This window comes from Nicotiana tabacum, chromosome 3, assembly GCF_000715075.1.
Source record: "Nicotiana tabacum cultivar K326 chromosome 3, ASM71507v2, whole genome shotgun sequence".
Taxonomy (NCBI): Eukaryota; Viridiplantae; Streptophyta; class Magnoliopsida; order Solanales; family Solanaceae; genus Nicotiana; species Nicotiana tabacum.
The window spans coordinates 202,068,372-202,084,691 of NC_134082.1; positions in this window are offsets into that span (position 1 = coordinate 202,068,372).

Below are 16,320 nucleotides of genomic sequence, written 5' to 3' on the forward strand. Positions count from 1 at the left end.
GATTAAACCAACATTAATAATTTCTGGAAAATATATAACAACATGAAACAAATTGAAGAAATAATCAATTAAATTTCAATTTGAATCTAACAAACAATCAAACTAACAAATTCTTACCTAAACCATAAAACAAACATGAAATGAACATGAAAAACCACTAATTAAATTTTCCATTTGAAATCTGAAAATTAATTCAACAAAACATATGAACATGAACAAAACCAAAAATCAAATATCTACCGATTTTAGATTCGAGAAATATCAAAACGAAACACGAAAAAAATAAAACTCAAAATCTACTAACCGGATCGACACGAAATATGTACGGACTGTTTCGACAAACTTCGACCAAACAACTCATCATGTAAAGCTCGACGAAGGATTTCGATTCGACGATAAACCTTCGAACTTTGCCAGACTTTAACCGGACTGCCTTGCGTCATCAACAAGAATACGATGGTGAGCAACAAACATGACTCATGGAGTCGTCAATGACAATACGCAGCAGTGAAGCGCCGCCGCGTCCATGGCTGGAGCTCGGGAGCTCGACCACCTAATTCGGAGTCGACGAAACAAAGAAGATAAAACAGTAACAGTAGCGCGAACAGCATCCATGGCTGGAGCTCGGATCTTCAACCACCCAATTCGAAGTCGACGAAACAAAAAGGATGAAACAATAGCAGTAGCGCGAGCCGTGAAGCGTCTGAAGCAGACGCAGCTTGACGCCGAAACAAGAGCAGTAGCGCGAACAACATCCATGGCTGGAGCTCGGATCTTCGACCACCCAATTCGAAGTCGACGAAACAAAGAAGATGAAACAGTAGCAGTAGCGCGAGCAGCATCCATGGCTGGAGCTCGGATCTTCGACCACCCAATTCGAAGTTGATGAAACAAAGAAGATGAAACAGTAGCAGTAGCGCGAGCAGCAGGTGGACTGTTGGGACGTGAAGTTGAGGACTGGTTCTGCAGTGGAAACGATGATGGTGAAAGGGAGTCGACGGACTGGTCGTTGATGATGAAGACGCAGCAATGGCGACCATGGTTGTCGAGTTCGAGCTTGAAGGTGGTTGTGTGGTTTTAATGGATGACGGGGGGGTCGTTTGGACGCGAGGGTGTTTGTGTGGACGTCGACGTTGGTGAGGGCAGCCATGGTTGTGCTTTGGAGTTTTGAGGAAGAAGAAGGAGAAATGGGGGAGGGGCGGATGCTTAGGCAATTTTTTAGGGTTTACTATTTTTTTTTTTGTTTTTCTTTGTTTTATTTTTTGAAATGCAAGATAATAGGGTGTTGGGTTATGGACCGGGTTGACCCAGTTCGAAATGGACTGGGTCGTAGGGAAGATTGGGCCATTTTTTGGGCCTGTGGCTTGAAATTGAAGAAAAGACCCAATTCCGACTTTATTTATATTTTCGCTCTCTTTTCTTCTTTTATTATTCTAAAACTAAATTATAAAAATACTTAAACTATTATTAAGAACTAAATTAAGTTATAAAAGCGCAAATTAATTTCCAATAACAATTAACGCACAATTAAGTATTAATTAAGCATAAAATTGTATATTTGGACATTAAATGCTAAAAATGCAAACGATGCCTATTTTTGTAATTTTTATATTTTTGTAAAACAAATTTAATTACTAACAATTGTAGAATTAAATCCTACATGCAAAATGCGACATATTTTTGTATTTTTTATTAATTTAGCAAATAAACACGCACAGACAACTACAAATAATTATTCAAAATATCACAAAATTGCACACCAAAGAAAAATCATTTTATTTTTGAATTTTTGGGAGTAATTCTCATATAGGGCAAAAATCACGTGCTTACAAAATGAAGCGGACTCTATTGACTTTCACTACCCGATTACTAAAAAGGGGTCGTGGGCAACCTGGTCATGGCGGTCAGATTTTGACCAATATAGTTAGTCCCTCCGTCTGTTGGGGTCGTCCTTTGTCGGGCTCGACGGACAGATCATGTTTGCAGCGTAGTCGAGAGGAATATGACCCCCAATTTTCCGTTCCTTAGTCGCGTTCAGTGGATTTTTTGGCGAAGTGGAGGTGTTCTTTCGGTATTCGTGGACCGTTGCAATGGTTTCGGTATCGAAACGCCGGTTGGCAATGAAGCATTGGTTCGTGTATGCCACCATTATGACACACGTTTCTGGGAATCTGAAACATTTCGTGCCCCATCAGATTCAAATGGCGACTCTTGGGTTTCATGCTCGGGGAGTTTATGTCTCTTATAAATAGGGGAACTTGTCATTTGATTGATACACTTCATCATTTGTTTGAGAGGGTTCTTCATATATCGCTTTTTCTGATACCTCGAATTCTAGCTTACCTTTTTGCTCATCGAAACCTTTTATCATTTCTTCGTATCGCTTCTCTTGGAGAGTTTTCCGCTAAGAATGGCCGGCGATTCCTCTCGTGATAATCTCCCTACCGCTAATCCGGTACCAGAGAGTTTTGTTCAGGTCACCGGAGAAGTGGATGCAGTGGAGGAAGAGGAGGTTCCCTCAGTAGATGAGATTCTACCTCATCCTGGGAGGGACGCGACTAACTTTAGTTTCGGCGGTGGAGCGAATCCGGAACCCGTCGCTTACATTGTGAGAGAAAGGAGGATTGTAGATTTGAGGGAACGGTGGGGAATCCCCAATTTCGTTGAGATGCGGCCGGCGGAGGGGGATGACAAAGTTCACTTCAACCGCCCTGGATATGGTGTGTTCTACGCCTACCCCTTCATTGTAGGGTACACACTTCTTCTTCCCATGTTGGTGGTAGATTTCTGTCGTTACTACGAGGTGTGCCCTGCTTAGCTTTTGCCTTATTTATACAAGTTGTTTCTTATGCTGCTCAAGTATGCAGAACCTGCCGGTCGTGAGGTCACTTTGGGCCACATGCTTTGCATTTTTGCTCCACAACTGATTCGAGGTACGATGATTCACGCGCATCCTCGGGGATCGAGGGGTCTGGTGGTGAAGATGGACGACAGAACCAACCATCATTTCTATGAAAATTATTTTTATATGCGGACCGAGCATATTGTGGCGGACCCGACGGGATTTCCCGAGAGATGGAACTTTGCCCGTAAGTTTGTGTCTTTAATTAATGAAATGTTCGACCAATTTTTGCGGATGCTAAACTGCTCTATTTTTTTGTAGCTGAGAGATTGCCTCTTCCGCCTGTCGATGGGATTCGTGAATGGGTGGAGGCCATTCTTCCCCACACAGTGGGAATTCGCACCTGGTCGATTTTTAACGAGAGGTTCGAACGCAGGCCTCTTTCAGGTGAGATGACGTCATTATCTAATGTTTTTCCTCTTTTCTTTTTTGTTTAGCCTCTTATGCGTTGTTCATCGTTGTCAGGGAGGGTGCAGAGAGCAAGGGCCCTTCATCTAGCCTTTCGCCAGCCGACCGCATCCGCTCGTCTTGTCTCTATACCCACTGTACGTCCTTCGTCGAGGGCTGATTCGGTCGAATCTGCGGCCTTGGCTACTCCAGCGAGGGCCGCTTCTTAGGATGAGGTCCCGACCAATATCATCCATCCGACGAACGAGTCACCGTCGACTAGAAAGAAAGAGGAGCCGTTGAAGAGACGAAGAGTAGAGTTTGAGACAGCACCCCTGATAGTGATTTGCCTAGACGACTCTCCCCCGACGAGCTCAGGAGAAGGTGTTTTTGCGGCTCCTCCCATAGGGGCGGACCCAACTATTGAAGTCGTTGGCGCCCGTGATCAGCGATCAGAAACTCCAGCAGTCACCTTGGCTCAACCAGAAGTTCCTGTTATTACTGATGATCAACACCCTGTCGTAGTAGAGAACCAGACTTCTGGCACTGCTGTTGTGACTTCAGACGTGCCCTCATCTTCCGTAGTGGACCGTGCTCCTCCTTCAGCAGTGGAAAGGGGAAAAGGTGTGGTGGTTGACGAGCATGAATCTGAGTTAGACCTGGATCCTGATGATGTTAGGATGTTCGAGGAGGTCCTCACTCAATCAGTAGTTCATGCAGGGGGCTCGACCTGTATTCTTCAGATCCCTTCAAGCGTTAACCTCTTAGCATAAGGGGAGGATCTGGTGCCGCAATTCAGCATGTTATGTTCAGAAGCTGAGAATGAGTCCCTTCGGGATACCCCTGATGCCGAGTTGAGGGATGAGGTGGCCGTTATGGGCTTGAGGGTAAGTTGCCTTAGGTTCTCGCTTTAGTCTTTTCCCTTGTTCGAAAGCATTAGCTTAACCCCGTCTTTATGATTTTCAGATATACATGGTAGAAGTGGAAAGGATTCGTAGGGCCAACATCCAGGCAAGGATTTTCTTGAAGATACTGGAGAAGTACCGTCGCTATTGTGACAGATGTCGCGAGATGCACGAGTGGTTGAGGATGGATCACCGCGACCAGGCTCTTGGTGAGGAGTTGGAGAAAAGGGATCAGGAATTGATGCAGACGATCCGTAGCAAGAGCGAACTTGAGGAGCAACTCCGCATCAAGGACGAGGAGCTTGAATTGGGTAAAGGGATTGCTGCAGAGTGTGACTATTTGCAGGGCAAGTTGAGGTCTATGCAGTCGGAGATGGACCAGAACTTGGTCCGAGTCGAGGCGATGAGCGCAGAGTGGAGAGGGAAGTTGACCGCGATGGAGAGCTAGTTTGCTGGTTTGGAGAATATTGAGAGACCATACGCATTCTCCAATCTGAACAGGAATCGGAGAGAGCGACAACTACTCTTATATAGGCGAGGCTCGAGGACCGGATTAGCACGATTGATCAGAAGGCTTCGGTTCTGAGGGATCGGGTCGCGGCCCTGGAGGCGGAGAATGAGCGACTAAAGGCTCAGGTTGAATCGTCTCCCGCCGTTGTTCCCTGCCAAGTGCATGAGCTCTAGGTTTATGCCGAAGCCTAGTGGGACATATATAAGGGTTTGTGGGAAGCAGACACCGTGGCGGAGGCTGCTTATGAAGAAGCACGAGCGAAAGCTAGTGAGGCTTACATCAACTGTGGATACGATGCGGCGACGGCTGAAGTTAATGGAGGTGCGGATGGTGATGATGATGAACCTCGTGGAGATGGTAGTGACAGTGGCGATAATGACGGAGGTGATGGCGCCGAATGAAGAATGTTGTCTTTCATTTTTATTTTTGTTTTGTTCGTTGTTTGTCGTTTGTTCGTTTCCCCTTCTTTTTTTTATTGGTTGGCCTGGGACATATGTAGGCAGCGGAAGCCCGCGCTATGACTTTGTATTAATGAAAGTTCTCTCATTCTATATTTTCCTTATACCTTTTTTGTTTATCTCAACTGTTCGTGGCTATGGTGCAAGATAGAGATTCGCCTGAGGAGTCTCGTTTTTGAAGGGTGTTAATCGAACTTTTCGAAATAACAGCCCGTCTTTGTTCGATCGAGGTCGAACCTTCCTTTTACTGATGGCGAAGGTCCTTAGCCTTAAAGGGTGTTATTTCGAACTTATCGAAATAACAACCCATCGTTGCTCGATCGAGGTCGAACCTTCCTTTTTCTAATGGCGAAGGCCTTTGGCCTTAAAAGGGTATTATTTCAAACTTATCGAAATAACAACCCGTCATCGTTCGATCGAGGTCGAACCTTTCCTTTTTTTTTTGATGGCGAAGGCCCTTGGCCTTAAAGGGTGTTATTTCAAACTTATCGAAATAACAACCCATCGTTGTTCGATCGAGGTCGAACCTTTCTTTTCCTGATGGCGAAGGCCTTGGCCTTAATGGGTGTTATTTCGAAATTATCGAAATAATAACCCGTCGTTGTTCAATCAAGGTCGAACCTTTCTTTTTCTATGATGGTGAAGGCCCTTGGCCTTAAAAGGTGTTATTTCAAACTTATCGAAATAACAACCTGTCGTCGTTCGATCGAGGTCGAACCTTTCTTTTTCTCTGATGGCGAAGGCCTTTGGCCTTAAAGGTTGTTATTTCGAACTTATCAAAATAACAACCCATCATCGTTCGATCGAGGTCGAACCTTTTCTTTTTTTAATGGCGAAGGCCCTTGGCCTTAACGGGTGTTATTTCGAACTTATCGAATAATAACCCGTCGTTGTTCGATCGAGGTCGAACCTTTATTTTCCTGATGGCGAAGGCCCTTGGCCTTAAAGGGTGTTATTTCTAACTTATCGAAATAATAGTCGTCATTGTTCGATCGAGGTCGAACCTTTCTTTTCCTGATGGCGAAGGCCCTTGGTCTTAAAGGGTGTTATTTCGATACCCTTTATCGAACTTATCGAAATAACAACCCGTCATTGTTCGATCGAGGTCGAACCTTTGTTTTCCTGATGGCGAAAACCCTTGGCCTTAAAAGGTGTTATTTTGATCTTATCAAAATAATAGCACGTCGTTGTTCGATCGAGGTCAAATTTTTCTTTTCCTGTTGGTGAAGGCCCTTGGCCTTAAAGGGTGTTATTTCGAACTTATCGAAATAACAGCCCGTCGTTGTTTGATCGAGGTCGAACCTTTCTTTTTCTGATGGCGAAGGCTCTTGGCTTTAAAGGGTGTTATTTCGAACTTATCGAAATAACAGCCCGTCGTTGTTCGATCGAGGTTGAAACTTTCTTTTCCTGATAAGGCCCTTGGCCTTAAAGGGTGTTATTTCGAACTTATCGAAATAACAACCCATCGTTGTTCGATCGAGGTCGAACCTTTCTTTTTCTCTGATGGCAAAGGCTATTGGCTTTAAAGGGTGTTATTTCTAACTTATCGAAATAACAACCCGTCGTCGTTCGATCGAGGTCGAACCTTTCTTTTTTTGATGGCGAAGGTCTTTGGCTTCAAAGGGTGTTATTTCGAACTTATCGAAATAATAGCCCATTGTCAGTCCCAGTTTCTGGAGAGTTGGGCATCCTCCATTGGAATCCCAGTTTGTTTGGTGTTGCTTGCATCGGAGGATGCAACGTTGGTGGGCATGAGGTGTCGGCGTTTCATATAGGCTTGTGCTGTATGTGCATTATAGCTTTCTTGCCTGACTCCGGCCTTTCATCTAGGAGATGCTGCCGGCTGGGAGGGCTTCGGTTGTATCATAGTACTTTTTGTTTTTCCATCCAGATGCCTTTTTGTTTGTTCGTTCGTGAGGGCCTTATATTCTTTCCCTAATGGAGGGTAAGAGGTGATGGTGAGGTTTTCTTCGCTTCCGTTCGGTGATTCGGTGGGGGAGAGTTGGTTCCGGAGCACTGTTTGTCTAATTTAGAAGATTTGCGACGATGGGGTGAGGAGTTAGGGGTTCGGTGGACTCACTCGACTTTCCTTCTCTTAACGCGCTGTATTCGTGTCTCGCGTGAGTTAGATTCTTCCTCCGTGCTTCTTTCGGTGAATGATCATGTACTCAGCTTTGATCTGGGAAAAACTAGGAGTTTTCTCTAGGAAATCCCCACAGACGGTGCTAAATTGTTTGACTCAAAATATATTAAGATCTTTTCGAAAAAATCAATCAAAAATGAAGGGGTAAATCATAGTCAAACTTAATTGATCATAGATCGAGAGATTTCATAATAATACATGTATAAGGGATGAAGAAAATATCAATGATCTCATTAAGAATCAATATCGCCTTCTTCCTCAGTCTTTGAGGAAAAGGGATTACAATTGCTTTTTCTCTAGGATACAGGGATGGAGCTTTTGCTTCCCTTTTTTCCCATAGGTAAAACCCCCTCCTTTATGAAAGCCTTCCTGGGCCATATATATAGTCGAAACCTCTTCACCCCCACCGTGACTTGGCGCGCTTGGGTTAGTGGTGTGTTCTGGTCGTGACTCTAAGCATTGCTCTTTTCGATGTGTCAAATATCTTGGAGGAGAAATGAAGCAGACTCTATTGACTTTCACTACCCGATTGCTAAAAAGGGGTCGCGGGAAACCTGGTTGTGGCGGTCAGATTTTGACCAATACAATCAAAATTACGCTATCAATATATTAAGTTGGGGTTAACATCAATTCATGAGTAAATAATATTTTCAAGCTGATAAACAAATGAAGTAATTATTTTACGGAAAATCGGTTGTTCATTGCACTAAAATGATAACATCATGTTGTCCTCTCTCCTCCTATATATGCTCGTGTTGTTTTCATTAGCTAGGTTAAAGAAAAAAATCACAACGAATTGAACATGAAAACATCACATAACACTACTTCCATAGAAGGAGTCTCGGGTATCTACAGATGGAATTCTCTAGTTCCTTACTATTTTTCTGGGCTAGCAGATATGTGATAGGATTAACAGTGTTAATGCTATCTGTTTACTTGTAAAATGGTATAGTTGAATGTATACGTGGTTTTCGTTTGACCAAAAAGTGTTGAGCTTTTTGTTGAACCAATTAATAAGAGAATAGAGGGTGAATCTTGGTTAAATATAATAAATTCTAGATCTAAGATTGTAAAATATCAATAGGGTGAGACTGTGTTCAAGAGCAACAAATATCAAATATATCACCAATGATTGTCAATGAATATAGTAATAGAAACATGCAATAAATGTAGCTAATGACAATAAATGTAATAAGAAGGGATTTATCACCCAAATGTTAGGTGACTTGGACGATTTTCCTTCCTAACAACAATGTGTGGTGTTAGGAAATGAAAATGTGTAAGGAATATTTGGATATTGTGAAAAAACAATACAAATCGAACAATGTAATCAGTGAACATGCTTTAGTATATTCTCGTAAGTCAACCCTTTACAGCGTGCTCTTATAAAAAAGTGAAGAAGATCCCTTTTTGTTCTTTATCTCTTCCTATTTATAGGGGATATACTTGAGAAACCCTAAAAAAGTACAACAGAAAGAATATTCAATGGAATATTCCTTCTTTCTATTCTAACTTATCCTACCATTACTTTCATATGCCCGTTGCTCGACCTTGGCGTTAATCTCTCTTGAGGCGACTCCTCGCCCTTATGTCGTAGTCAGTGTAGTCCTCGATCACGTCCATTTGCGGCCGTTAAGTCTAATCCAATTTTTGACCAATATTGTTAGTCCCTCCGCTTGTTAAGGTCGCGATCATGGACATCCTCAATAAGCGGATCTTGTCTGCATCCATTCAGAGGAAATTTGGTCATAACGATTGAATCGAATCGGCCGAGGTCGAACTGGAGGCGAGGCTACGGTTGGTACGGATATCGTAGGATGACGTCATGCCACGCTCGTCATTATTACGCGTCTTCCCAATGTAGTATCTGTGCTTCTGTCGCTTCGGTTTTGGTGCTGTTAACGGCTTTCTGCCTCGATTCCGGTTTTACCCAACCCTATAAGTAGAGGAGGGGTTTCGTTTTTGAAACTTTCATCATTCATTTTGTTGCATGCATATCGTTTTTCTCTTACCTTCTTCTTGGATCTCCATTTTTGATTTCTCGCAAATTCTTCAATTTCAGTCCCCGATTTCTCTTCCAGCTGACATCTTCTTTCTCTGACTTTGATGTATACACTTTACTACCAAAATATGTCAAATTCCCCTCACATTCACGACGGAATCACCAATGCCACTCCTTTATCGGTGGCCATTCCTCCCGGTGATGAGGAATCCGTGGTTGAGGAGGAAGATAGTTTTCCCACCGTAGAGGAGGTGGTTCCCAAAAATCCTTTGGTCATACACAATTTTCCAAAGAAACTTGCTCCTGTCCCTACTCAAGAGCTTTCTGAGACGGTGATGAGTCAAATAACTGACCTTCAATCCAAGTACCATATTCCCTCTCAAGTCGAGATTATCCCGCTCGAAGATGACATAGTACAGGTTCACCAACCTAGATAGTGTGATTTCTATGTTTACCCGTTCTTAGTTGGTTATTCTCTTCCTCTTCCCCATTAGCTAAGGAGTTTTGCCGCTTTTACAACATTTGTCCAGCGCAACTCTCCCCCTTAACTATACAAAGCTTTTCTGATGCTGGCGAAGTATGCAGAGTTGGCCGGTTGTGAGGTTAATATTTGCCATCTGCTGCATCTATGCTCGCCCAGCTTTTATAGAGGCACGTTGATATATCTGCGACATCGTGGGGTCAAGGGGTTTGTGGCCGGGATGGATAATAAGATGAACCGGCGATTCTGGCATAAATACTTCTTCATCAAGACCGAGCATTTGGTGGAAAATTTGACCATATTCCCCGAGCAATGGAATTATAATCATAAGCACCCTGCCGTACGTTCATTATTGTCTTTCCCTTTTGTTTTTTAATCTCATGGCTTCCCTATTTTCAGCTGAGAGGCGTGCACCTTTTCCCGTCTTCGATATTGAAGATAGGGTGACTAGTGTGTTACCCCACACTGTGGGAATTTGCAACTGGGCGTCCTTTCATAAGCGTTTTGGACCTAAGACTCCATCCAGTAAGTGTTATTTCTATCATAACTTATTATCATTCACTTATTGCCTTTTGATGTGACCTTCTTTTGGTATTAGGTCGGCGAGTTTCCAAAAAGGTGAAGGCTCCAGTACCTGCATTTCGCCAAGCTATCACGTTGGCTGGAATGCAATTTGCCTTAGCTGAGTGTACTCGAAGAGGTCGGACTCAAGTTCTGCCAATGAGGGACTGCGCTCCTCAAACTATTGCCGTGCAAGATGAAATCTCTTTTCAGCCTATCTTTTACCTTGTAGATGGGCCATCTAATGGAGATGAGACATCATCTAGGAAAAGATGAAAGGTGGAGACTGGGAAGGCCATTGTCGCTGACGTTGCGTCGGAAAGATTCATTATTTTGGAAGCCAAATCTGTGCATACACTAGATGTCGAGGCCGTTTCTATGACGGGTGTCATCATAAAGAGGAGACCCTCTGAGGTTGAGGGGGTTCGTTGTAGTAGAGAGCTTACACGGGCTGCAGAAGATGGCTCATCATCGGCGATGGAGGGAAGTAGAGCTGCCCCTGTGGGGGACGACAACTCTGTCTTGAACATCGACCTAGAGGAGGTACGGACCTTTATGGAGAGGACTTCTCATGTGGAGATAAGGACGGAGGGTCCTAATCGGCATATAGTCATTCCCGTAGACTACGACCTCTTGGCCAACTCAGAACAGGCGGTGCTGGCCTTTGCTTCCATGTGCGTGACTTTCGAGAATATGACGTTATCGACGATGACAGATGTGTATCTATTGTTGGGTATATCTGGCATAGCCCTACGAGTGAGTGCTTTTCCATGTTAGGATTTGTTTCATTCATATGTGTGATATGCCTACACTAACCTCTTCTCTCCTTTTAATTGCATCAAACTCTTATTATACTCTTATTATGGGGATTGAACATGACCGGTAGGAGGAGTGGAGGATGGCCATTTTTAAGAAGATGACCTCCAAGTACAATGAGTACCGTACCAAGCACCGAACGCTGGTTGACTTTCTTAGCTAGGATGGGGAGTTTCAGTCGCTTTGTGATTGGCTCAAATAGAAGGATGATAAGCTGATAAAGAAGGACGAAGAGCTTAAGGAGAGGGACGATGATCTCATGAGGTCCATCAGTAGGTGCAACTAGCTTGAGACGGCGCTAAAGGCCAAGGAGGATGAGCTTTAAATGAGTAAAGGGGTGACGGCTGCGAACGCCGACTTTTAGGTACATGTGACATCTTTAACGGTCAAACCTGGGCAGAGCCAGGCAAGGGTTGTCTATCTGAGGGATGATCTGAGTGCCAAGATCTAAGAATTGGGTCGGGCCGAGAAAGGTAGAATGGCTGCTGTGGCCGAAGTATCGGCCCTAGATGGCGCTTTTCGTGTTTGCAGGTCTGAGTAGACTAATGAGGCAGAGAAGTCAGCGCTCAAGGTGGCAAGGTTGGAGGAGCGGATCATGGGTTTGGAGGCAGATCTGTCTGAATTAAATGAGCAAGTCATTGCCCTAAGGGCCGATAAGATACAGCAGCAGGCACAACCGTCTACATCTCGTACTTTTGCCGATCCCGGCGTGTCGAGGGAGTTGTACGAAATGTGGATCCATGACGAGGCTCAACTTGACGTGTACAAATCTTTGCAGGTTGCCAAGAAGGTCTCCAAGGCAGAGCTTGAGGGCGCTTAAGGCACGTGCCGCTCGTGAAGCTTGTGGTTATGACCCTGGTACACCTAGAGGGGATAATGATGACGATGCCGCGGATGGGCTTGCCTCCGATCCTTGGTATGATGACGAGTATGCTGGTGGGGACGATGTGTTGTGAAGCTTTTGTACTTAGTGTTTTTTTGTTTTGGTTTTGCTATTTACTGAGGGTGTTCTCAAGCCCTTTGTAAAAAGTTGTAAATCGACAATTGAAATGGAATGATTGCCTTTTTGCTATGTATTTCCGGATTCTCATTCTCTTCTCTCTTTTTTTCGTGTTTGCTATGCGGTGAAGTCCCTGAATTTTCAGTTGTTTTTGTGTAGTGTTTTGGAGTAATTCGAGCAAGGTCGAATGTGGAGTAATTCGAGCGAGTTCGAATGTGGAGTAATTCGACCGAGGTCGAATGTGGAGTAGTTCGAGCGAGATTAAATGTAGAGTAATTCGAGCGAGGTCGAATGTAAAATAATTTGAGCAAGGTCGAATGTAGAGTAATTCGAGCGAGGTTGAATGTTAAATAATTCGAGCGAGGTTGAATATAGAGTAATTCAAGCGAGGTCGAATGTAAAGTAATTCGAGTGAGGTCGAATGTTAAGTGTAAAATGACTTGGTGAAGTTGTGCAAAGATGTTGCTTTGTTTATTTCATTCATTGGAGAATATTACATGTTTCTGCTTGTTTCATTCATACATTGGAGAAGTTCTAGTCTACCTAATCTCTTCATCGTTTGGCCTGTAGAAGTAGACGATCGGCGGGGAGATGAATCATACTCGAACTTCGAGACGTCCTCTTCGTTGCCTCATTAAAAAGCTCCCCGATAAAACCCAATTGGGACAAAACCCGGGTGAGGGAAAAAGAGTATGACTCGGAGGGCGTCCTGTCTCAGAAGTTGAAGTATTTGAGGTGGGCGACGTTCCAATTGTTTTGTAGTAGCTTTCTCTCCATTATTTCTAGTTATAATGATCCTTTGTTTGTTGGTGTCGTGATTTTGTACGGCCCGTCCCAATTGGTTCCTAGTTTACATTTTCTTGGGTCTTTGCTTGCCCATGTTTTAGCTTTGAGTACATAGTCCCCAACTTTGAGAGGTCGTACTTTGGCCTTTTGTTGTAATATTGTTCTGCTTGCTGTTTTTGGGCTATCATTCTTATATAAGCCATGGCTCTTCGCTTTGCCGCTTCGTCGAGGTCTTGCTTTCTGTTCTCGTCGTTGCTTAGTCCACTTTCATTAAAGTATCTCACACTTGGTTCCCCGACCTTGAGTGATATCACTGCGTCAGTCCCATAGACTAGTGAATATGGCGTTTCTCCTATGCTTGTTTTTGGCATGGTGCGGTATGCCCATAGCACTTCTGGTAGCAATTCCGGCCACAGTCCCTTTGGCGTCCTCAAGATTTTTCTTCAAGATGTTTAGTATTATTTTGTTAGAGGATTCAGCATGGCCGTTGCCGGCAAGGTGATATGGCGTGGAGAGTATTCGCTTGATGTGCCATTTCTTGAAGAATTCGGTAGTCTTTTTTCCAGTGAATTAGGGTCCGTTGACACAGCTAATTTCTTTGGGGATGCCAAAGCAGCATATGATGTTTCTCTATATGAATGTGATAACTTCTTGTTCGCATATTTGGGCAAATGCACCTGCTTCTACCCACTTGAAAAAAAACAGTCAGTTAAAACCAAAAAAAATTGTATATTACCTCGTTCTGCTGGAGGGGGTCCGAAAATGTTCATTCCCCATTTGATGAACGACTATGGCGATGTGACGAATGGAGGTGCTTGCCCGCTTGGTATATCATAGGAGCATATTTTTGGCATTACTCACACTTCTTAACGTAGTCGGTGGCTTCCTTTTTCATGGTGGGCTAATAATAACCTGCTCGTATGAGGCATCTAATGAGGGATCGGTTGTCGGTATGGGCACCGCAGTGGCCTTTGTGTACTTCGTCGAGGACACGTCTTGTTTGGTTCGGCCCTAGGCATTTCGCCAAGGGGCCTCCAACATTCATTTGTATAGGTCATGGTTTAGGATGCTCTACCTGGCCGCCTGCATTCGAAGCTTTTTATCTTCTTTTTTGTCTGATGGGTGTAGTCCCTCCTACAAATATGTTATAATATGATTGCGCTAGTCCCAAGTCAAATTTACAGAGCGTACCTCAAGTTGGTCTATTGACGAGTGGAGGAGGGTAACCACGTTTTCTTTTGTAATGTTCTTGGTGGCTACTACTAACTTGGCGAGGCCATCTGCCTCGATGTTTTGTGCTCGAGGTATTTGGTCATTCGTCGAATTCTGGTAGTAGATTATGAATTTCTGCCTGGTACTCTTGTAGCCTCTGCTCTTTGATTTGGAAAGTCCTTGTGACTTGATTGATAATGAGTTGTGAGTCGCATCTGAGGACGACTCGTTGTGCTCCGTATTTGAGAGCTAGATTAGTCCTGCAATTACTGCCTCGTACTCGGCCTCATTGTTAGTCATATTGGGGCACCGTATGGATATGCAAATTACTTCGCCTGTTGGGACCTCCAGTACGAGTCCCTGTCCAGATCCTGACACGTTGGAAGCACCGTCGATGTATAGGACCCATAGGTCGAGTAATCTGGGAAAAGTACGAGAAGTTTCCTACTCGACCTCGGGCATTATTTTGGCACTGAAATCGGCGACGAAGTCGGCGAGCACCTACGATTTTATCGCAGTTTGCAGCTGATATGTTATATCGTGCTCACTTAATTATATGGACCATTTGGCCAATCTCCTCGACACTTCAATTTTATGTAGGATGCTCCTTAGGGGGAATGTCGTCACCACTGATATGGAGTGGCATTGAAAATAGGTTCTAAGCTTTCGTGAAGCTATGACCATTGCCAGGGCTAATTTTTCAAGGTGGGGTACCTTATTTCGGCATCGACCAGGGTTTTGCTAATATAATAGATTGGAGATTGCGCACCTTTGTTTTTACAGACTAGTACTGCACTTACTTCGACCTCTGATACGGCCAAGTATATCAGAAGGCGCTCGCCGGGTTCTGCTTTGGCGAGTAGCGGGGGCGAGGACAAGTATGCCTTTAGTTCTCCTAAGGCCTTGATGCATTCTGAATTTCACTAGAGACTGTTGTTCTTTTTAAGCACGTTGAAGAATTTGTGGCATCTATCAGAGGATCGTGAGATGAACCTCGACAGGGCAGCTATACGGCTTACTTGTTTCTTGCTGGTCAATACTTTAGGTATTACCTCGATGGCTTTGATTTGGTTGGGGTTGACCATGATGCCTCTTTGTGACACCAGAAAGCCAAGGAACTTGCCCGAGGTAACACGAAGGCACACTTTTCAGGGTTCAACTTCATACTGTATTGCCTTAGTATACCGAATACTTCCTTGAGGTGGTTGACGTGGTCTTCCTTCCTTTTTGATTTAACCAACATATCGTCTATGTAAACTTCCATTGTTTTACCGAGTTGGTCTTTGAACATCTTGGTGACCAGCCTTTGATAAGTCGCCCCTACGTTCTTCAACCCAAATGGCATGACTCTGTAACAGTACATCCCCTAATGGGTGATGAAAGTAGTCTTTTCCTGGTCCTCCTCCTCCATGAGGATTTGGTTGTAACCTAAGTAGGCATCTAAGAAGCTCAATAATTCGTACCCTGCTGTTGTGTCGATGAGTTGATCGATGTAAGGTAACGGAAAGAAGTCTTTCGAGCAGGCCTTTTTTAAGTTAGTGAAATCCACGCACATCCGCCACTTTCCGCTTTTCTTTTTCACCCTGACTATGTTGGCGCCCATTGGGGGTATTTTGACTCTTGGATGGAGCCGTTAGCAAGTAGATTATCCACCTCATCACTGATGGCTTTGTGATTGAGGCATTGAATTTTCTTCTTATTTGTCGTACTGGAGGGTTGAGTGGGTCGACGTTCAACTTGTGCATAGTGACGTCTTTCGGGATACCTGGCATATTTGCGTGGGAGAAAGCAAATAGATCGGCATTGTCAATTAAAAACTTATGGAATTTACCTGGTTCTAAAAGCTTGTGGCCTATGTAAGCCATTTTGCTATTGTCGCTATTGTCTATTTGGACGGGGTCTAAATCTTCTACCGTTCACCCTACAGCTTCCACGGCGTCGGGGTCCTTGATGACATCTTTTGGTTCATTGAGTTTGGGCCTCGACTTTGGTAATTGATATGCTTCCGAGTCCGTTCCTTTTAACTGCTGAGTGTATGTACAATCTTGGGTGATGCGGTAGTATTCTTGGATTGTGCGCTATTCGCCTCGGATGCTGAATATCCCCCACAGAGTAGGGAACTTGATTACTTGATATAGGCTGGACAGGATGACCCT